This window comes from Sturnira hondurensis, unplaced genomic scaffold (assembly GCF_014824575.4).
Source record: "Sturnira hondurensis isolate 20B ecotype Veracruz unplaced genomic scaffold, ASM1482457v3 Scaffold0002840, whole genome shotgun sequence".
In the NCBI taxonomy this organism is placed as follows: domain Eukaryota; kingdom Metazoa; phylum Chordata; class Mammalia; order Chiroptera; family Phyllostomidae; genus Sturnira; species Sturnira hondurensis.
Window position 1 is genome coordinate 790,730 of NW_028075471.1, and position 24,635 is coordinate 815,364.

A 24,635-nucleotide genomic window follows, 5' to 3' on the forward strand; every position below is an offset into this window, starting at 1 on the left:
CACTCGGTGACGGAAGAGGAGAGTGGGCAGAGCCCATTGGCTGGGGGTGGGGGGCGGAGAGACGCTTCTTCGCTTCGTCACGCCGGCGACTACTGGCAGAGGGAGGCTGACGGGTAGGTGGCCGGATGTGATGTTTGGCGGTTATCCTGTAGACGTGGGGTGTTCTTGCTCCTTCAGGGTTTGAGTTGGCGGAACTTCCTTGCCTCGCCCTCATAGAAGAGAAGCAGCTTTCAAAATGTCCGACTAGCCCACGGTTGGGGGAGGCAAGGCTGCCAACGCAGTGGCTTGGAGAGCCGCTGGCACAAGGAAGTTCTTTAGCGTTTTCCGGAAGCGGTGCTATTTGAGGATGTGGTGGTGCTGAGGCTGTAAGGAGCCTGGTTGTTACGTCTTTGGGAATAGCAAACAGGTACTCGGCGTATTGAATCCATTTGTGCGTGAAAAGGGGGCCGCCTACTAAATCTGACAAGCTCTGGGGAGGCCTGCACGACGGACCTTACAGAGCAGGTCAGGGTGAAGGCCTGCGGCACCCCCTACCCCCCAGCTTGATCCTCGGTTCTTGTCTTGCTTGCAAGACATGAATTCAAACCGGAGACAAACACGTACAGTGGAAATGAGGTAGCAAGTTTATTTATGAAACTCTACCTAAACAAAGCTGCAAGCAGGTACCTGGCCAGTCTAAATGCCCCACTTATGGAGGAAATAAAATTTTAATATTTGTTCTGTGCACTTGAGTCCAGGCTACAAGGGGGCACCTAGCTGATTTGAGTACCCTGACTATTGGGGTTCAGGGGTTGTTTACTTCAGCTTTTAGGTACCCCTTCCTTCTCCCCTTTCTAAACCTTGGGAATAATATATAGCTACAAAGGCATTCTTAGGTAGTAAAGGCTCTTAGTCTTAGTGAAGTTGATACAGAGGATCCCTTTCCCAGAATCCCAGAGTCTCAAAGCTTCCCCTCCAGCACTATCCCTGTCTGTGATGTTCAGAACACCTGGCAATCTTATTGGACCTGGCTCAGGACTGCTGAGTGAACAGGTGAGACAAGTCTCCCTCCTCGTCCTTGCCTTGGTTTATTAACTATCCTGCAACTACATAGTGTTGTCTGGAATTAAAACTTCTCAAGAAAAGCAAGTCGCGGTGGGTAGTCATGTCCTTGGCTGGTATCTTGCTTGATAAGGTATGTTCACCTTAACTGAGCCTGTTTATTGTGTTTGCATCTACAATAGCATACCCTTGGAATGTCAGAGCAATCCCCTATTTCCAGCCCCTTCAGGGCACAGGCTCCTAACCACAGTAGAAGACTGTAGAATCCCTCATTGTTACCTTACTCCCCCCACATACCATCTCTGTGCTGTAAGTTAAACTACAGTATCCTATACTCATCAAAGTAAAAGAAGAGTGTATGTCTTCATTTTACTCTTTATCCAAACCCAGAGATTTCCATGCTTTGCTTTGCTTTCTCCCACCCCCTAATCTACCACCAGTGGATTTCATGTAACTCCCCTCCCTCCTTGTCTTTTTCCTTTGATTCTAATGTGTAAAATAAGCAGGAAAACTGCCATTCTCCAGAGCATTTTCTCAATCTGTTGAGATTTTACATCCTGACAATTATCAGTTAGGCTCAAATAAACTCATGAAAAAATCTCTACAGGCTAGTAGGTTTCTTATGTTGACACATTTTTAAACCAATGTTTATGCTCTTGGTTCACCAGACGTGATTGGTGTTTTTTATCTGCTCTTTTGCAGCAACTGAAAAACACTAGATCTTCTCTGCTTGTTTCTTACCAACTACATGCCAGCGTTGTAGAGGTGACAGGAGTAAGAAGCTATCTTTCATTCATTAAATATAGACCACATACTATGCTGATGTGTATTTACTTTGTACCATCCAGTGGGGTACTTTCTGTTCCCTGATCATGGCAAGCTCCTTGCTGTTTCAAGGCCTTTGACTTGGCTGTTCTTTCTGTGTGGAACCCTCCTAATGGCTGCCACTGCGCCTTTTTTTTTTAAGTTCTCATCATGTCTTAGAAAGGTTACTAAATCACCTTAACTAAAATGAAAATTACATTTCAGAAATAATTATATTTTGTATATAACAATGTTGGAAAGAGGAAGGGAACTTCNTGGGGTACTTTGTACCATCCAGTGGGGTACTTTCTGATCATGGCAAGCTCCTTGCTGTTTCAAGGCCTTTGACTTGGCTGTTCTTTCTGTGTGGAACCCTCCTAATGGCTGCCACTGCGCCTTTTTTTTTTAAGTTCTCATCATGTCTTAGAAAGGTTACTAAATCACCTTAACTAAAATGAAAATTACATTTCAGAAATAATTATATTTTGTATATAACAATGTTGGAAAGAGGAAGGGAACTTCTGAATACCAGAGATTTGATATGGTGATTTTCTGATGAACTACCTCTATCCTCTCTCTCTCCCTTTTATGCTATATTTAGCTGCCAATTTAATTCATCTTGCCTCTTTCCTGCTTAAACCTTTGGTTTCTTCCTGCAGTCTGACAACACCCAGCCTCCATAGTCTGGAGACTATCGCTTTCCTGATACCTTTTCTTAGGTTATCACCTTGACTTCTAATTTCATAATAGACCCCTTATTTTCCTTCCTTGTTACTTCTGCTCATTTATTTCCTTTTGATGGGAATTTCCCCCACCACCTAAAATCCAGTCCTTCCTTCAAGGTGAGAAAGATTCCTATTAAGTGAAATGATGAATGTGAAAGGACTTTGAAACTTAAAAAAACACTATGTAATTACTAGCAAGATGGGATTGGGGACAAAGATGACATTTCTTTCTCTAACCTTTAATGTAAAGAACTATATGCTAGTACTAATCACATGTGGCTGTTGAGCAGTTGAAATGTGGCTAGTCTGAATTGAGATAAGCTATATACTCAAAGTACGCACTAGATTAAAAAGATATAGAATGAAAAAGTAAAATTGCAAGTTTTAAAGTATAATTGATTATGCTACTACAGTTGTCCCATTTTTTTCTCCCCTTTATTCTCCCCCCCCGCCCCCGCCACCGGCATTCCCCCACCTTAGTTCATGTCCATGGGTCATACATATAAGTTCTTTGGCTTCTACATTTCTCATACTATTGTTAACCTTGGCCTGTCTGTTTTGTACCTAACATTTATGCTTCTTATTCCCTATACCTTTTCCCTCATTTTCCCTCCTACCCCTCCCTGCTGATGACCCTCCATGTGATCTCCGTCTCTGGGAATCTCTTCCTGTTTTGGTTGTTTGCTTAGTTTATTTTAGTTTGGGTTTTTTTTAGGTTTGTTTGTTGATAGTTGTGATTTTGTTGTCATTTTACTGTTCATAGTTTTCATCTTCTTTTTCTTAGATAAGTCCCTTTAACATTTCATATAATAAGGGCTTGGTGGTGATGAGCTCCTTCAACTTCATCTTATCTGGAAGCACTTTATCTGCCCTCCCATTCCATGATTATTTTGCTGGATAGGGTGATTTTGGAGGTAGGTCCTTGCCTTTCATGACTTGGGATACTTCTTTCCAGCCCCTTCTTGCCTATAAGGTTTCTTTTGAGAAATCAGCTGACAGTCTTATGGGCACTCCTTTGTAGGTGACTGTCTCCTTTTTTGTTGCTACTTTTAAGATAGTCTCCTTCTCTTTAATCTTGGCTGATATAATGATGATGTGCCTTGGTGTGTGGTTCCTTGGGCCCAACTTCTTTGGGACTCTCTGAGCTTCCTGGATTTCCTGGAAGTCTATTTCCTTTGCCAGATTGGGGAAGTTCTTCGTTATTTGTTGAAATGAGTTTTCCATTTTGTGCTCTTCCTCATCTCATTCTGGCACCCCTGTGATTCGGATGGTGGAATGTTTAAAGTTGTCCTGGGGATTCCTAAGCCTCTCCTCATTTTCTTGAATTCTTGTTTCTTCATTCTGTTCTTATTTCTTCCTTCTGGTCCAAACCATTGGTTTAAGTCCCAGTTTCCTTCCCATCACTGTTGGTTCCCTGTATATTTTGCTTTATTTCACTTTGCATAGCTTTCAGTTTTTTCTCTATTTTGCGACTATACTAAATTTCTGTGAGCATCCAGATTTGAACTGTGCGTCTGATGGGCTGGCTATCTCTTCATTGCTTCATTGTATTTTTTCTGGAGCTTTGATCTGTTCTTTCATCTGGGTCATATTTTTTTGTCTCAGTGTACCTCTTATGTAGTAGGCAGCAGAGCCTTAGGTGTTTGCCAGGGCAGGTGAGCCCACCTGGCTGAATTGTGGTCCTGTATGTGGGGAAGAAGTCTGAGAGGGAACAATGCTGCTTGTTCAGTTCTCTGCCAGCTTTTTGTTCACTACTTCTGCTTCCCACAAGCAAATTGGGCCCTTCTGATGCTGATTCCCAGGTGGGTGGGTTTGTGTGTGTTCTAGGACACTGTGGGTCTCTCCAACAAACTCTCCTGTGAGGGTGGGAGTTCTCCCCACTGCCCCAATCCCCACAGTTTTTTTCAGTCAGAGATTTTGAGGCTTTAGTTCCCAGTGCTGGAACCCTGGGTTGTGTGGTCTCTCTCTCGTCCCAGTTGTTCATCCTTGTTTATCTGCTTGGAAATGTGGGATCACCCACTTCACCAGCCGCCACCTTGTTACGTATCCTCTCCACCCCAGCTACCCCATCTCCCCCATCTCCCCCATCTCCCCCATCTCCCCCATCTCCCCCATCTCTGACCCTCCTGCTGGTCTGATGAATGTTTCTTTAACTCCTTGGTTGTTGGACTTCCATACAGTTCAATTTTCTGGCAGTTCTGGTTTGTTCTTTTTAAAATTTGTTGTTGTCCTTCTTTTGATTGTGTGAAGAGGCACAGTGTATCCACCTACTCCTCCATCTTGGCCAGAAGTCTCAGATTTTTTATATTGATTACATAAGTAATATTTTGGATATTGGATTAAAACATTAATAGTAATTTTGCTCCTTTCTTTTTCTTAATGTGAACTGCTAGAAAGTTTTAAATTGTATACTTGACTCACATTTATGGTTTATGTTACATTTCTTTTGGACACCACAGGTCTAGAATGAAGACATTGGCCTGCCACAGAAAAGGCACTCAGTAACATTTGTTGAATGGATGGATGAATGAATGTTCTCAATAGTGGATAATAGGGTTTACTATGTGTTAGGCACTGTTCTAAGCCATTTATAATTTTTAGTTTATTAACTCATTACAACAACAATACTATTTGTTAGTTATACAGCACTTACCCTGTACCAGGAAATATTCTAAACTCTTTTATGTATTAATTCACTTAAATCTCTACCTTATTAACTGGCTTGTATTATTATTGTTGTACAGATGAGGAAATAGAGTCATAAAGTGCTCAAGTGACCTAGCGAAGGTCATATAGCTAGTAAGTGGAATTCAGGTTAAGACCCAAGAGTTTGGCTCTATAGTTTGTATTGTTAACTCCTGTGCTGTTAATTCTCCACATGTAAGCAGAAGTATTAAAATAGGAGTTATAATCCAATGCAGTACTCACAGTATAGAATGGAAGGTGGTTTTTGGAGACTGTTGGAATGTATCTCAGTTTTCTCAGTTGCAAAATAAAAATAGCTTCTCACATATTTTTTCTTCCTATGTACCCTAAGCATAAGATTCCTCTAAGCATCTGGTTAAAAAGAAACAACAGACCTAAAAATGGAGTCACTTTTGCTAAGACCCATCAAGACTTAATACCTAACTTAATTGCATTTTCAGCTTCTCCCAAAAGTAGAAATTTAAACCAATCAGTCTTGAATTTTCTGACCCATGCTGATGAGATAATCTGCCTGAAAAGACCCTTTGCCTTTCCCTAAGCACCCTTCTAGTTGCTAGATGGGGTGCTGCCCAATTCATAAATTCCTTAATAAAAGCAATTAGACCTTCAAATTTACTCCATTGAGTTTGTTCTTTCACAATCTCTAAATGGATTGCCTTCCCATCTCTACACCAATTCCTTGGCCAGAGTGCTCGGTGATTCTGAATGAGAGCTACTTGTGGAGCTGGAGCTAGAGTCAGTCCCACGTGAGTAAACCACATGGCTTGGGAGGTAGAGAGACAGGGGTGGTGTTTACAATGTAGTGATTACATCAAAACTGTGAGATACCCTCAGTACTGCTTTTAAGGAATATAAAAACAGATTGTACTTATATTCTTAGTTTGTTCTTACAGTTACTGTCTTTGTATTCCTTATTTAATGTGGGCTCAGCAATCTTAGATCTTTAATTGCTTCATTTTTCTACCTTATACTCTTTATTGGTGCTTTTCACAGTAACTTCTATTTTTTGAATTTATTTTAAGTTATGCAGTCTCAGACTGGACATGCTGTGCAAATTGGGCTTTTTTGAGCCAATAAGTATCTCATTCCTTCAGCTGAACTGATGGGTGTGTTGCTCCACAACTCATGTCCTTACACTACTTGAACTCATTTTCTGCATCAAAATGGGAAAATGTTTATAAAAATTTATAGTGCTGTCTTTCTGTGAAGATTTAGTTGACTAAAAAGTTGAGGATTTCATCTGTACTCTCTAAGATATATTACAAGTAGGTAGAACTGATCATTAGATCAGTTTTATTAGTGAGCCCTGCGGTTAAATTTAAACAGTGTATCTTTAAATGAATAAAGAATATTGAGGTTCAGTGTTGTGCTTCCATTACAGGAAGAGAAACGCTATTCCAATTATAATTCCTAATCTTTTAGACTCATCCCAGTTTTAGCAATCTTGGAAACTATAATGGAACTGTTATAGTGATAAATGGAAGGGGAGACTTCCATTTATCCAGATTTGTAAAGCCATCAGAGGTTTAGGTATTAGTTGCCTTCTATCCTAGAGGCATTGACTGATTGCTAAAAGAAAATTTTTAATATCTTCAGAAGTACAGTGTATAGTCCAAAAAAGCATTTCTATCTAAGCCTTACCTCTAGATCCCCAAAATAAAGAAGTATATAACAGGTATACAGTCTATTACTATGTTTATAATTCTCAAGATAACATTGATTTTCATATTTTAAAAAATTAGAGTATAGATATGTACCCATTGATTTTAAGGAATATATGATTTATTATTCTTATTCACTAAATGGTTTAGAGCAGAGCATTTTATAGTCCTTAGATATTTTTTAAGGCAAAACTTATATAAAAATCAAAAGATACAAATGGATATTCCATGATTGGCAAGTCTCTTATCTTCCTCTGTTGCCCAGGATTCTAACCATCAGTCCTGTAGCTTAGAGAGGCTAATATAAGCACTGTTTTGGCAAATTCCTTTTGGGCAATAGCCTCAGTGAGAGACTCACTTCTCTGAAGTTACATCTTCTCTTGGATCTTGGCCAATTTCTCACTGTCTCTTTAATGTTTTCAAAACACATCCCCATTAACTTGTCCAGATTTTTTTAGTTGTCCTCAGAAGGAGATTTAGTACAAATTATTTAATCCTCTGCAGAGAAGAGGAAGTTGATATCTTTATTTAAGCAAGTCAGTATGACAGTGTAGGCTAGGTCTTAGACTGAGCACTGTTTTGCCTGTGAATTTAAAAATTCTATTATGTATGTATAAATAAAGTTTCTAGAACAACTCTTGTTTTCCTAATATATCAAAACACACTATTACTTATAAACAGAAGAGATTCTTATAAGTAGTAAATTAGAATGTGTGGTTGATTTAAAAATATTTGTTTTGCCAATAAGCATTCTGTGTTTAATCTATCTATAGGTTGCAAACAGATGAATAAACCTTACTTTGGTTTGACATTCTTGGTTCTTTTAATGGTACGTTCAATGGAAATATGTTTATTTTATATTGTCTTAGGGCAAAGAACCTGTGGACTAGTGATGACTCTTCCTTGGAAAGAATGTTAGCTAGCTCCAAAGGATACTGTTAGGGAGGTTGCCATGACCTTATCCGGGTGGTAACACAGTCTGTTGTTAATGCCTCAATATTATTTTTTCTTACTAATATAACACAAGCAGCTTGGTTAATATCACCCAAGGTCATATATGTTTTTAATTAAAAAAATCCTCTTTTGCAATTATTAATAATTCATCTTTTTTGCTATGAAACTTGAACTTATTTTTGATGGGAAGTATGAAGCAGAGACTGAAAATGGAATCTGGCAAATGAAATTTTTTCTTGATGTTATTTTCTCTTTTAATTTTCAATGTATTTAGTTAGTCCTTTGTGGCACCCAGTCTTTCACATTCAGATTGAGACAGTTTACAAGTGTGTTGGAGACCATATGTGCAGAAAAGGGGAAAGGCAAGGGGATATGGGTATAGTAACCTTGGGTTGCTGACATGTTGGGTCTTTTTAGAGCTTGTGCCATAGTCAGCTAACTGGCAAGGGAAGGGAGCAGATGGAAGGTTGCCAACAGGGCTGGCACTTGAGATGTTGAGCTCTTAGTGCTGCAGCGGTGGTGGCCACCTGAACAGTTCCCACTGGGATTTAATAGGCTGAGTACCAGGGAGTTAAGCTTGAGACTATTCCTGTGTGAGGAAGCCACCCAGAGTCTAACTTCTGTTATTTTAACTGAGTCACTACTTTTAGAAATGTGAAATCCCAAAGAATCCCTGCTGAATTACATTTTCCATGATAAATCTTGAAAATGTTCATATCTCTAACCCAGCATTTCCATTTTCAGACTTTATTCTAAAGAAATGGTGAGGGATGTTAGAACAAATCTGTGTGCAAGGATATTTACCCTAGGGTTACTTGGAAAGAAAAAAGTAAAAGCCACATACAGTAACTGCAACAATGAGTGATTGGCTAAATTTGGGGATACAATAGCATACTGTACTTAAAATAATGGGAAATCATGATAGAAACATACTAAGTTACAACATTACAAAACAGAATGGGTAGTATGATAATGCAAAAAAAAGGGAATTTTACATATATGTACACACCCACTAAAAATTGGGTCATGGGGGCTGTAGTTCTTCTTAGTGCTTTTTTTACAGTTCCCAAATTTTATACAATAAACGTTTTCTTTTGGTTATTCAAAATATTTTAAAGTTACATTTGTTAGAAACTGAAGGTTCATCTTCAGTTTTATTTTAATGGTTTTGTAAGTTCTTTAAAAATCTGTTTTCCTAGCAGAAGTGACAAAAAATTAATAACCAGTGGGCTTACTCAAGTACTTGTTAACTTTTGGAGTACCATTTTATTTAATAAAGGCCATTTTGAAGGCCATTTTATTTAATAAAGCTGTTTTTGCTTTTCCTGATTGCTCTTGTACACACAAGTATATACATGGGAACCCTACCTAAGTGAGTTAGTGTTTTTTTTTGGTTTTCCTTAAGTATGAATAGACTCTGGTAAGAACCAAGTAAACACTCTTTCCAATTCCCTGCTAATTAGCTCAAGACAGTCATGACTGTTGGTCAGATTACAGACTGATGCATATGTTCTAAATATTGTGAATAATCTACTGGCAAGTTTAGAATAAAAACATTTATTTTAAACATGCTTTTTCAGAGGATCTTATACTTTTAAATAATTTTTTAAATTTAAATAGGGTTATGGACCTTTGTAGGTCTTTGGTGCTTTGGGTAGCTGACTGACTGTCTATAGATGGTAGAATCATCTTTCAAGTATTATCAACATGCTGTGAAAAATGGCCCTGTGAATGTAGAAAATTTATGGAATTTGATGGAATAGCAAAAAACTTGAAACATGCTCAAAATAAATGAATGGAAGCAAACCCAAACGGTTGCTGTATGAGTGATCTTATCTGTCTTTAATAGAATTTAGAGGATATAAAAATACACTGTGGCAACTGAGTTTTATTTCAGGGGATAAAGTCAGAGTTCAACTAAGTGATTTTTGCCTCTCAGCTGGAAGGCACTCTCTGGAAATAGCATGCAGGGAATCAATGCCCAAAATAAGTAATTTCTTTTAATAACAGGTACAGTGGAGTGTAATAGTTGAGCTGCCTTTGACAACAGCAGAAGAGGGCTGCAGAGACCCTGGTTGATGCCAGGCTCTACAAGGGCCAAGGAAATTTGGGGACGTCTGTCCACATAGTGTCCGCCAAGTGTGCCCTGGAATATCCTTGCTGGGGAGTGGTTTTCTTCAGCTCTCACTCCCAAATAAGCAATATTTCAGCTATAGGGATAAAGAAGTTATATTTTGAAATCTTAGACTAGGGAAGAAAATGGTTTCCTTTGATCCTTTGGGTGATGTGAGGCCTATTTAAGAACTTGCCTGGTTTTTATGAGCCAGAAAAAAAACCCCACTGGATGCTTCAAGGTATTCTCTTTTTTATCCTTTTTAATAAGCTGTAGACTTCAGGAGAGAGCTTCAAAAAAGATTGGGGCACTGGTGTTCTGGATTCTTCCTGTTAATGCAGTTAAACTTGACAAACATTTATTAGGTTCTTATTGTGTATGAAGCATCATGCTAGGCAATGGCAAAGATAATGATAATAGCTAATATTTATTTAATACTTTGTGTTGGGTACTGTTCTAAAAGCTTTCTATATGTAAACATTGTATTGAACAAGTAAGGCTTATAGATTGTAATGAATAACTTTATTTTTGTCTCCCACCACTCCTTCACATTTTATTCAGTGAAGTTAGTTATTTTATGCTCTTAAATGAAAATTCGGGCAAACCTCATGACTTCTCTGGTCTCTTACAGGGCACACACTCTGTGTCAATTTACTAATAAGAATGTCCAATACTAACTGCTAGTAAAACTCCTGGTCTCAATTGAAAATTAAGCCTTTTCCTTTCCTTGAATAAAGGCTTGCTGTAGGCAGTAAGTGTGCAAGACTAGATTATTCCCTCTTGTTCTTTTTTAAAAATTCTCACCCAAATACATTTTTTCATTGCCTTTTAGAGACAGAAGAAGGGGGTGGAGGAGAGAGTGAAACAGTGATGTAACAGAGAAATGTCCATTAGTTGCCTCTCGTAGTCTTCCTGAGTAGGGATCAAACCTGCAACCTGGTTATGTGCCCTGGCTGGGAATCGAACCTTCAGCCTTTCGATGTACAGGCTGGTGCTCCAACCAACTGAGCCACACTAGCCAGGGCTGATTCCATTTTCTTGCCTCATACCCCTACTCTGGGGTGTACTTTACCTTCTGGAGGAGCTCACTGTGGTTTCTGACCCACCTGGGGTTGGGACGGGGAGCTAAGCGTGCCAGAAAACATTTTACCTGTGTCCTTTGTAATCTGGGATGGTGCTCGCTAGGCTAAGCTTTTGTGGGTTATTTGGAAATTCTTTCAGTTACTGAGTATCTATCACAAATAAAGCCAAAGCATCTCTCTTTCTGGCCTTGGCTTGCTCACATCTCTGTCCTCTGTTCCTGGCAATCCACAGTTTACCTTCAGCCTTTTCTGGTGGTGTTCCTCCACCATGCCGGGCCGCCATCTAGACAGAACCAGGTCAACCCAATGCCAGCTCCCTCTCACAACCTTTGCCTGACAAATTCTAGGAGTGCCGGCCAGGTCCAATATAGCACAGTGTCTTCACTCCTGCTTTTAAGGCAGCCATCTCTCACCTTTTATGTTTTCCACGCAGAAGTCAGACAGCAGCCTACTTTGTCTCTTTCATGTGGGAAATACTGATGTAGAGGTAGCTTCTAGTACACTACTAGGCTAGTTATCCCAGCGGTCACAAAATAGAGTCACTCACAGATCAAAATTGACATAATTCAATTAATTTAAAGTACACAATGAAAAGCAAAAAGAAGGAGATCGGGGAAGGACATGCTACCCAAATCCTTTGTTACTTATTGATCTTGTCTTCTCCTGCCCCTGGGGTCCCTGCCACATCAGTCTCCCCATTTGTATGTGGTTATAAGAGCCAGAGCAGAGGGGCTCAGTATCTAGAAGGTGCTTAGAGCCAACATGCTTACTCTGTCAAAGAGAGACACAGGAGTGGGGCCATTAGCCCTAGCTTGCCAATTAGCTGGTGGAGCAGCAGTGGATTTTAGGTGTATCTCTGGGTAAGAATAGTGGGTACATAATGAGTGTCACAAGTGGACAACAGTTTAGGTGTCAGTTGGGAGTTGGCATGATCCACTACCTACCTTATGACTTGGTCTTTCTATCCTTTTCTGTCCATAAGATAGACTCTTGTTTGTTCCATTTTTTAAAAATCATATAATTAATTTATTTTATTTATCTTTAATGTCTTAGATGTTATTCAAAGACTATCATTTTAATCTCCATCCTATGTCTTCTATAACAATTTCATAGTCTTAAATAATACAATAAATACATATTACAGTTCTGTCAAAATTTATGGGTCCATATTCATTAGGTGGTTTCTTTCCCTGTAACCCTTTTGATTGTCTAGGTGGTTTCTTAAAGCTGCTCTCTCATGACTTGAGATGAAAGTCATTAAACTCTTTACCCATTCTTAGGGTTGGAATTACAGAATAACTGTCTCCAAAGAAATCCTCTTAAATATTCTAACTCTACCCTTGAACCCTTTTATATCCACATGTGGAGAAGGGCCTGAGAATTAATGAACTTATTTTCAGATATCTATTTTGAAAATATACATTTTGTTCTAGTTTTTCTTTCAAAATGTTGTAGCTGTATTATCCTCTTGCCTCAGGCAAAAGTTCCACTCCATTGAATCCTCACACCCATATGGATTATCATCTTCATATGGACTATGAAGATGGTAGATTATCATCTCCACTTTATAGATGAGAAAATTGAGGCTTAGAGAGATATAGTAACTTTTCAGAGCTACTACAAAGGATTGAAACCCAGGTAATCTGGCTGCAGAGTCTCTGACATTAAGGAAGTTTCATTCTCTAGAAGGAGGAGGGGGATTGATGAAAGCACAGATGATGTAAGACTGAAGAAGGTCACGTGCCGTAAAAGAATCACAGTCTAAATGCCCATGGGGTGTGGAGGAGAAAGAATACTTGCTACCTGGAGGGAATCAGTAAAAGATTCCTGAAAAATGATGGTAGAAGTGTACAGTGATCCCTCACCTATCGTGGGAGTTTCATTCCAGAGACCCCCATGATAGGTGAAAATCTGTGAAGTAGCGGCGTTATATTTACTTTATTATTTATATATATTTTAAGGCTGTATAAACCCTTCCCACACTCTTATAAACCTTCCCCACTCTCTTATTAACCTTCCCCACACTCTTATAAACACTTCATATACTGTTAAACACTTTCTACACTCAAACCTACATAATTTTAACAACATATAAAATTCTATATAGATACCAGTGAAGGATACTACAACTTGAATGACGAAGATCATGAATTATGTAGCTGTGCAGTACTGATGGTGGTGAAGGTCATGATGGTGAGATGAATGTACTGCACAGTCAAGAAGAGCTGCACAGCTCTTCTGAAGGCACCGCTGCATCAGTCACTTCATCTGGTGGTGCAGTATCTTCACCCTGGGCCGTAACTTCTATTTCCACTAAAGGCATAGGCATAACTGATCTCTTCGTCCAAGTGATGAACATAGTTATGGGGAGTTGCTGATGCTGCTTTTTATCTGCAGAGGCAGCTTCTCCATGCAGAGAAACACTCAAGTCCAAAGCATCTCTGAAATTTGTCAAACCAGCCCTTGCTGGCACTTGATGAGGTTGGTCTGGTGGGAGAAGCACTCAATGGTCCTGCTTCTGCGTCATCGTCCTCTTCATCTTCATCCTCATGACCATCATGAACATATGTGCTTTCCACAAAACTATCATAAAGTTTCTTGGCCTTTGTCCAGATGGTGTTGGTATCCAGCGAGATATTCTTCTTCCTGCAGTCATTTATCCACAGGGCCAATGCAGACTCCATCCTCACAATGGCCTTATTGCGCGGGAAGTGACCACCCTCTTTGCAGTCTTGTTAAAAGTCATTGTTGCCATAGACCTAATATTCTTATCTTTCTTTATGTAGCGAACAGTAGATTCATTGATCCCGTAATGGTGGCCTACAGCTGAGTAGGTTTTGCCTTCCTTTAACGTGTCGAGAAGTTCCACCTTTTCTTTGATGGTAAGCGTATTCTTCTGGCGCTTGGGTTCACTGCCAAAAGCCTTAGAAGGTGTAAAACGTTTGGGTGGCATTGTAGGGCTTGAAATAAATTCAGACTTTTATGAAAATTTCACAAAAACAACACCACAGAGCAACACTACGTGCAGTGATCAGACAGCAATGTGAAGTGGACAAGGAGAGATGCTGCACATATGGGCACAGTGCAGGAGGGCAGACAGACTGATGCCACAGTCACTGAGCCAATCAGCGCCCAGGATACAGAACACAGTGCTATGGTTGATCGAATTCCATTCCATCATCCAATAATGTGCCTTGTACAATCTCACATTGGCAAACTTACGCAAGTGGTAGTAGTGTACTGCAATTCCATTGTGTACAGCATGGTACTCATCCGCTGATGAAATACATACTGTATTTTATTTCAATTTAATATTCTTTTAATATGTTTGAATTAACATTTTCTATATTTTATATTGTCTTAAGTTTTTAGGCAAAAATAATTAAAATAATAAATATTATATAAATACCCGTATACTGCAAAATCCCACAATATAGCAAAAACTCCACAATACAGAATTAGATTTATATATTTTTAAAAATCCGTGATACAGTAAAGCTGCAATAAGTGAATCACAATATAGCAAGGGACAACTGTGTCTTGTAAGATAAAAGAGTATTTTGAGAGTAGCAGTAAGGAGCTAAAAATGAAATGGCAGATATGTGTTGAGATTACATCTGTCATTCAGAAATCCTTTTACTTCAGCCAAATCCCCAAAGTATCACATACCTTAAATTTAATAAGATTTATGATGTAATTAACTTGAGTTGACTGATTTTTAAAGCATCCTGTTTCTATAGTTTATCTTATGAAAGACAATTGTTTTGTTATTGACTTAGATTTGTTGTCTACCTGTTAAAGCCCAGCTGGTAGACTGTCACCTTAGAAATGTTCTAATCCTCATCAAGTCTTAGATAATATATTTTCCTGTCTCGTTTGAATGCTTTATTGGTGGGTGAAATACTACATCAAATCGTTTTTGGTTTTGAGAACAAAATGTGTAAACTGCACTATGTACTTTGTTCAGTGTATAGCTGTACTGTACATTAATTAAACTCATGTAAACTTTAAAATTTTTGTTCATTGGTATCTTCTATTGTCAACAAGCCTTAGAAACAAAGTAAGGCAGGGTTGACACTCTTGGGTGAAGGCAAGGGCTAGGCAGGTGGGAACTATGGCAAATAGTGCCTTTCCTTTATGGGACAGAAACTTTCCAGTTCCAGCCAGTTGTCACCATGTCAGATGGGGGTCCACATAGCCAATGCTTCTGATGGTTTCAAGAGAAGTTTGAAAGCTGAGTGATTTTTCTCTGAAATTTTCTGGTTTTAAAGTGTTAAAAAATGCTGGCAACTCATTCATAATTTTAAAAAAATGTGGTAGCCAAAGAAAACATGCATATGGGCAAAATACAGCCCAGGGGCCATCTGTTTATAATCTCTGCTTTAAGACATACCCAGTAGAAATTACTAGAATTCCTCACAGCCCAGGCTTGAAGAAACAATACTAAAGCAAACAAACATACAAACAAACAAACACCCCACCAAGGCCTCTATAATGGAAATTTCCAAACATTGAAAGGTAAAATAGCATAATAAACCCCTTTGTTCACATTACCCAGTTTAGACAATAAACTCGTATCTGGTCTTGTTTCATCATACTCCCACCCACTTTCCGCCATTTCCTAGGATCATTTTGAACCAAACCCTGGACACTACATAGTTTCATCTGTAACATATTCTTTTTGGCATGTGCCTTTAATAAAAGACCAGGACTCAAAAATATATAACCACAATTTCATTTTTGCACTAACAAAAAATTACCAATAATTCCTTAATATCATTAAACATCCAATGTTCAAAAATCCCCTCCTAATTGTAACAATTTTTTTAGTTTTTATTTTTCAAATCAGGATTGAGATTCATTGCAGTTGGTTGATAAGTTTTCATAAATCTCTTATTGATGAATGCAACATTTTAATAAAAGTAAGAACTTTTAACAAAGAAGAAAAGCAACAAAACTGTCCATTAGAGAAAAAAATCTATTGTTCTGGTGATTTGATGAATGATACAGTGATAGGTTTTCTGAGGCCAGGGAAAGTACCAAACACCACATAGGTACCCTCACCAAAAATCCATTAACACAATACTTATAAGAAGTATTGTTTTAAGTAAAAAAAGGTATAAAAATAATTACTAGGAAGACAGCAAAAATAGTGAAATAAGAATCTCCAAAAATATTTTCTTCCATAAAAGAAATGGAATCACTAGCAAAAATGGTCAGAATAAACTGTGAAAAGTAATCAAAATCTTGTAGCAATCTAGAGAACATTTATGCAAGGAAAAATGGCTGGATCCTAAGAATAGCACTTTCTGGCGTGTTATCTTGCCCTATTTTCATTGCCTCCTCTTCAGGTCTGCAGTAGTTTTGCGAAGCAACATCCTGACAACCACTGGAGGAACAGAGTTGGGGAGCACCTTGAATTCCTCATTCACTGGAAGTTGTTATTACTTGACCTGTTTGAAAATTGCTTAGAAGACACTAATTGCAAGGCTGTCAGACTCATAAAATATGGAAGAGACTTTTCCCAGGGATATTTGTTGAACACAATTAAAAACTATTGATTAACCTTGTGACTGCCTGAGGGAGTTTGTAAGTTTTGTAAGGATAAACAATACACTAAGCAAAAGGCTTAACAAAAAAAGGCAATGAGATTTCCATAGGAGCTTTGAAAGGCTGTGGCATCTTCTTTGGAATCTAGAAGGCCACTCGTATGAGTAGGGCTTTGCACATACCAGCAGATGATTGCGTGCTCAAGAAAGACCTGAGAAGCCCTGAGCACTCACCCCAGATGATCTTGAGACTTTGCACAAGCAGGAAGTGAAGGGTAAGTCAGAATTACTAATTGCCTGACTGAACTTGGAAGATATGACCTAACATACACAGCATTCTTCAGCACATAGTGGGAAGCTTATTGTTTCCAGATGCTAAAAGAAATCTGTGAGCTGGCTCTAAGCTAACTGAGCAGAGACTTCAGTGGCTGCACATGACAAACAATGCAGCATTTATAGAATTAGTTTGGAAAAGTCACTAAAATAATAAACAGCAACGATTGGAGGGGGAGAAGACCCTTATTTGTGGATTTGCCACATTATTTAAAATGTTTAGTTTTCAACAACAACAACAAAAATTGGTAAGACATGCAAAGAAACAAGAAAGTATGACCTATTGACAGGGAAAAAAAATAACAGCATCCCTTAGGAATTCCAGACATTACTAGACAAATACTTTAAATCAGTTCTTTTAAATATGATCAAAAAGTGAAAGGTCACAGTGTTGAAAGGACTAAAAGAAAGTAATAATACCGTGTCTCAGCAAGTGGAAATATTAACAAAGAGTAATTATTTTAAAGAAGAACCAAATAGAAATCTGAAGGTGAAGATTAGTCACTGAAATAAAAGTTTGCTAGAATGGGTGGCTCACTGTCACAGTTAAGCAGGCAGAAGAAAGACTCAGAGAATTTGAAGATATATTAATTGTGATTATCCAATCAAGGAACAGTAAGAAAAAAGAATGAAGAAAAGTTAACAGAATTTTAGAGACCTGTCCTATACCACCAAGCATATCAACATACATAAAATCAAAGTCCCAGATGAGAGGAAACAGAATATTTGAAATGTAACCCAAACTCCCAAATTTGATGACAAATATCAGTGTGTATATCCAAGAACTAAAATAACTTCAAGTACAGTAAGACCATAGAGATCCATACCTAGACAAGATAATCAGTCTGGGTGTTAAAAGACAAAGAATCTCGAGAGTGTCAGTAGAGGAGTGACTCAACATGACAAGGAGTTCTCATTAAGATTAATACAGTGGTAAGTGGTACCTCAGTACTCATCATCAATTTGTTCCAGAGCTCCTTTCTTTCTTTTTTTAAAAAGATATCAGTTCTTTTTTTTTTTTTTAGATTTTATTTATCTTTCGAGGGGAAGGGAAGGAGAGAAGGAGAGAAATATCAATGTATGGTTGCCTCTTGTGCATCCCCTGCTGGGAACTGGCCTGCAACTCAGGCATGTGCCTTGACTGGGAATCGAACCATGATTCCTTAGTTTGCAGACCCACGCTCAATCCACTGAGCTACACTATCCAGGGCTTTCTTTTCTTTCTTTTTTTAAAATTAATTTATTATTCAATTACAGTTGTCTGCATTTTCCCCCCACCACTCCCCCAACCCCAGCCAAACCCACCTCCCTCTCTTGCTTCCACCTTTCCCCTTGGTTTTGTCCATGTGTCCTTTATAGTAGTTCCTGAAAACCTTTCCCCCACATTGTGTCCCCGCCACCGGCTATTGTTAGATTGTCCTTAATTTCAATGTCTCTGTTCCAGAACTCTTGACAAGTGCCGAACAGACAATGAGTGATAAAGCATTTTCTCTTTCAGGGTGGCATTGTGGCTCATATAAGCACTAGCAAGTGTGACAAGTCCCAAGCAAGCACCGAGTGCTGAAACATTTTTTCTCATCAAAACGGGATGAGTACAGGGTTTGACAAGTTCTGAGGCTGATGAGTATCAAGGTATGGCTGTAGTTGGTTAGAAACCAAGGTGCGGCGGGGGGGGGGAGGGGCGGGGGGCAGAAGGCAATGGGATGGCAGAGTCAAACTGCTAAAGAAAGATTGTCAACCAAGAGTTGTATATTCTACAGAACTGTTTCAAGAATGAAGAAGAAAGTAAGATGTTCTTAGGTAAACAGAAACGGAATTTATTGCTATAAAATCCTCCCTACAATAAACACTAAAGGTCATTTAGGCAAACAAGAATATTTGTTGTCTAATTCAAGTGAGGAAATTCATGTGAAGAAATAAAGAATATGGGTATATTAATTTTCTACATTGCTGTAACAAATTACCAGAAGCTCTGTGGCTTAAAACAACAGAAGTGCATTCTTTCACATTTTTGGAGGCCTGAAAGCCAAAATCTGGCAGGGCCACATTCCTTCTGGAGTCTCTAGGGGAGAACTGTTCCTTGTCTCTTCCAATTTCTGATAGCTGTCCAGCATTTTTGGGCTTGTAGCCACATCATCCCATTCTGTACATCTGTTTTTGCATTGCCTTCTCTTCTTTGCCTTATCCACTGTCCACATCATGTAAGGGCACTTGTCATTAGATTTAGGGCTTAGCTGGATAATGATAATCCAAGATATTCTCATCTTAAGACCCTTAACTTAATTACATGTGCCAAAATAAGGTAATCAAAGGATTCCAAATAAGGTAACATTAAAGATTCTTGGATAGGACATGGACAGATCTTTTGAGGGGCAAAATTCATCTCTCCACAATAAAAGTAACTACATAGGTAGAAATAAAAAACAGCATAAATGTGTTTTTGTTGGTAACTCTTTTTTCCACTTACTTCTTTTCTAAGACAACTACATTAAGTAATAATTATAATTATATATTGGGCAAATAATATATAAGATGTAATTTATATGACAATGAGCACAAAGGAGAAGAGGGATTGGAAATATATAAGAGCAAACTTTATATACTACTGAAATTAAGTTGGTATGTCAAACTAGATTATTAAAAGTCAAGATGTTAATTATAATATCCTAGGCAAAGACTAAGAAAATGATTCAAAGCGTGTGGTAAAAGAAGCAATAAGAGAATTAAAGTGGTATGCTAGAAAGTGGATATTTAGCATGACAAGTCAGTAATGGAGGAATAGAAAACAAGTAAACAAAAGGAGTGAGACGCATAGAAAACAAATAGCAAAAAGGTAGGTGTACTGTATTTTGCTGTGTATAATGAACACTTTTTCCCCAAAAATTTTTAGGGAAAAATAAGGATGTGCTTTATACATGGGTAGAACCAATTCTATATCTAAGTGTTTTTAATTCTTTTACTTATGCTTATGCACTAAAAGTGTAACTCTAGAAAGCAATCACAGTTATCTGTATGCAAAATAATACCCTGGAATACAATAATTGGTTTTGTTTCTAAATATAAATGAATTAAAAAATTAAAATGAAAGACTTTTTTTCCTGAAAGTTTGGGCCAAAAATATGGGTGCACATTATACATGGCAACATATGGTAAATCCTGCCTTATCAGTATATTAAGTGTAAATGGATTAAGCACTTTAATTAAAAGGCAGATATTGATAGAATGGGTTGAAAAAAATCAGGACATGCTGTCTACATTTAGCACTGACCAGTGTGGCTCAGTTGGTTGGACTGTCATCCTGTAACTGGAAGGTTGCAGGTTTGATTCGGTCAAGGCACATACCTAGGTTGCAGGTTCAAACCCTGACTGGGGCACATTTAATTCCCTGTCTAGGCACATACAATCCCCAGTTCATGTGCATACAGGAGGCAACCAATTGATGCTTCTCCCTCGTTGATGTTGCACTCTCCCCATTCCTCTCTCTAAAAATCAATGAAAAAACATCCTATGAAAAAATTTTCCTGTGTGAGGATGAGAAAGAAGAAGATATATTTAGATTTAAATGTACAAATAAGTTGAAAATAAAAGGATTAAAAAAATAAAGCATGCAACCAGTGACCAAAAGAGAGCTGGAATGCCTATACTAATATCAGACACATATACTTTAAGACAAAAATTGTCACTAGAAATAAAAAAGGACATTTTAAAATGAAAAAGTGTCAATCCAACAAGAAGACATAACAATTATAAACACATATGCACCAGGTATACATTAAACAAAAACTGAGAAAATTGAAAGAAGAAATAGATATTTAATAATAATTGCTGGACACTTCAATATCCCACTTCCAGTACTGGCAAAAAAGAATTGGACAGGAAATCAACAAGGGAATAGACAACTTGACCAACATTACAAACCAACCAGTCCTAATTGATCTCTCTAGAATACGCCATCCCAACACATGAGAATAAATACTCCTTTCAGGTACACATGGAATGTACTTTAGTATATAGCCATTGAAAATAATCAGTACATATGAAATGATTGAATTCATATAAAGTATCTTCTCTACAATAGAATGAAATTAGAAATCAATGAAAGAAGCAATTTTGGAAAATTCACAAATATGTGGAAATTAAATAAAATATTCCTAAATACCAGTGAGTCAAAGGAGAAATCACAAGGAAAGATTAGAAAATTGTTTGAGACATTCAGATCAAAAAAGAAGATAAAACTATTTCAATTTGCAAATGACATGACCTTCTATGAAGAAAATCCTAAGGAATGTACACATTTGTGCATGTGCATGTATGTATGCACACACACACAATTAGAGATAATAAATGAACTCAGCAGGCTGACAAGATGCAAGATTAATATACAAAAATCCATTGTATTTCTTTATACTAGCAATGAACAATCCAAAAATGTAGTTAAGAAATCTCATTTACAACAGCATCAGAAATAATAAAATAGAAATAAACTTAAGAGAAGAACAAGATTTTTACACTAAAAACTTTTAAGAAGCTGGATTTTAAAATTGTTGGACAAATCAAACTAAAACTTTAAGATTGTTAGGAGAAATTTTAAAAACCTAAAGAAACATAAAAACATTCCATTTTCATGGATGAGACTTAAGATGGTAATACTTTATAAAATAAGGTACAGATTTAACAAAATCCCTATCAAAATTCTAGCTGACTTTTTTTTCCTGCAGAAACAAGCAATTTAATACCCATATTCATGGAATCTGAAAAATTTTCCATAACTCTTGAATTTATGGAAATTCAAGGGACCCAAAGGAGCCAAAATAATCTTGAAAAATAACATAGTTGGAGGCCTCACACTTCCTGTTTCAAATGGTATTACAGAGTTACAGTATAATCAAGATAATGTGGAACTGGCACAAGGATGGGCATAGAAGATCAGTGGAATGGGGTTTAGAGTTCAAAATTAAACCCTTACATCTATGGTCAATTGATTTTGAGAAGAATGCCTAAGCAATACAATGAAGGGATAGAATAATCTTTCAATAATGGTACTTGGTATTCATATGTAAAAGAATGAATTTGGGCACATATCTTATGCCATACACAGAAATTAATTAAAAATGAATCAAATTTCTAAATACGTATGAGTTAAAACTATAACTATTAGAAGAAAGTGTAAGTGTGAATTTCTGTGATTTTGGATTTGGCAATTGGTCTTTAGATGTGACACTTAAGTCATAGGCAACCAAAGAAAAAACAGGTAAATTGGATTTCATCAAAATTAAAAACTTCTGTGCATCAAAGGACACTATCCAGAAAATGAAAGACAGCTCCTGGAATGGGAGAAAATTTTTATAAATAATATATCTGATAAGAGTTTTTAAAGTATAAGAAATCAATAATAAAAAGAGAAATAACCCAGTTTAAAAATGAGCAAATGATCTGAACAGACATTTTTTGTGCAAATATTTCTTTTTTATTGTTCAAGTACAGTTGTCTCCATTTTCACCCCACCACGCACCCCTGCTCCACTGATTCCTGCCTCAAGATTCCACTGATTGAACATACCCCTTTTGGCTTTGTTTATGTGTCCTTTATACATGTTCTTTGATGGTTCTTCACTATTTTCCCTCATTAGCTCTCTGCCCCCACTCCTCTGGTTACTGTCAGTTTGTTCTTTATGTTGGTGTCTCTGGTTATATTTTACTTGCTTGTTTGTTTTGTTGATTAGGTTCCACTTATGGGTGAGATCATATGGTATCTGTCTTTCACTGCCCAGCTTATTTACTTAGCATAATGCTCTCCAGAACAAACATTTTATCAAGGGTATACAAATGGTCAATAAACACATAATCTACATCATTAGTAATCGGGGAAATGCAAATTAAAACCACAGTGAAATAACTTATTGTGATACCACACATGAAGGAATAATAACAAGTGTTGAATATGTGGTGAAATTGGAACACTCATTATTGCTTATGGGAATATAGAATAGTACAGCCACTTTGGAAAACCTGGGTGATTTCTCAAACAGTTAAACAGATTTACCATATGATCCTGCAATTCAAGTCCTAGGTATACACTGAAGAGAATTGAAAACATATGTCCATACAAAAACTTGTACACAAATATTTATAGCAGCATTATTCATAATAACCCAAAAGTAAAAACACCTCAATTTTCCATCAGCTGATGAATAGATAAACCAAACATGGCATATCTAGATAATGGAGTGAACTCCCTCAGCTTTTGTTTATCTAGAAATGCCTTAATTTATCCCTCACTTTTGAAGGCTAGTTTTGCCAGATATATAATTCTTCATTAACAATAGGTTTTTGAATATAGCCCACTGCTTCCTGGGCTACAAAGTTTTTTTGAGTGAGAAATGTGATATTGATCTTTTTAAGGATTCCTTTTGCATAATATTTTGTATAGATTACTGTCTTTTGCTGCTTTTAAGATACTCTATTTTTGCCTTTCATTAGTTGGATTATAATGTTACTTGGTGTGAGTCTCTTTAAGTTCAACTTGGAGTTTGTTGAGCTTTTTAGATGCTTATATTCATGTTTTTCATCAAATTTGGGAAGTTGTGGCCATTGCATAAACTTTATTGGCTCAATTTATTAGTATCCTTCCCTTCTTCTCTCTTTCCCTCCTTCCTTTCTTGATGATTGATGACCAGAAACTCCTGTGTGACCAATTTTACTGCAGCTTTTTTTCTTTGTATTGTAGACCCAGCGTAAGTTCCATGGTTTAAGTGGCACCGTGAAGATAAAAATTGTATGTCTCATCTGGTCTCATTTAATTATCTTGGTAGAAAAAATTTGTTGATTTGTGTCCATATTTAACCCTCAAACTCTACAGAATAAAGTTTCACAAGTGAATGCATTCAGATAATACATGTTGGGCCTGAACAGTTGAAGATAAAAAGTGTTTTGAAGTCAGTTTGAACCTGCTCAAATCAATGGGATCCAATGATTCTTTGGCAGATTCATTTCTAGGATTCTGATAGAATCAAATTCAAGTGAGCACATTTGTTATATATATACTGTATATGAATCATTATAATTTGGAGACTTCTGACCAAGATGGAGTCATAGGTAGATACACTTTGCCTCCTCGCACAACCAAAAGGACAACAACAAATATAAAAGCAAAAACCAAGCAAAACTGCCAGAAAATTGAACTGTATGGAAGTCCTACAACCAAGGAGTTAAAGAAGAAACACTTGTCCAGACTGGTGTGCTAAGACAAAGAAATATGGCCCAAATGAAAGAACAGATCGAAGCTCCATAAAAAAACTAAGTGACACAGAGATAGCCAACCTATCAGATGCAGAGTTCAAAACACTGGTAATCAGTATGCTGACAAATGGTTGAGTATCGTTGCAAAATAGAGGAAAAGTGAAGGCTATGCAAAGTGAAATAAGTGACAATGTAGAGGGAACCAACAGTGAAGGGAAGGAAGCCAGGACTCAAATCAACAATTTGGACCAGAAGGATGAAATAAACATTCAACCCCAACAGAATGAAGAAATAATTCAAAAAAATGAGGAGAGGCTTAGGAACCTCCAGGAAATCTTTAAACATTCCAACATCTGAATCATAGGGGTGCCAGAAGGAGAAGAGGAAGAGCAAGAAATTGAAAACTTACTTGAAAAACTAATGAAGGAG

At 37.4% G+C, this 24,635-nt stretch overlaps 2 long non-coding RNA genes across 2 annotated transcripts; both read left to right on the forward strand.

Annotated features, from left to right (window-relative positions):
* Positions 1-91: 91 nt before the first annotated feature.
* LOC118983352 (uncharacterized) lies at positions 92-24,055 on the forward strand. Its single transcript, XR_005065707.1, has 5 exons — positions 92-406; positions 13,873-13,968; positions 16,438-16,910; positions 18,467-18,600; positions 23,695-24,055. It is a non-coding gene; the product is annotated as an uncharacterized LOC118983352 (long non-coding RNA).
* LOC118983353 (uncharacterized) lies at positions 4,872-10,226 on the forward strand. Its single transcript, XR_005065708.1, has 2 exons — positions 4,872-7,766; positions 9,789-10,226. It is a non-coding gene; the product is annotated as an uncharacterized LOC118983353 (long non-coding RNA).
* Positions 24,056-24,635: the final 580 nt, after the last annotated feature.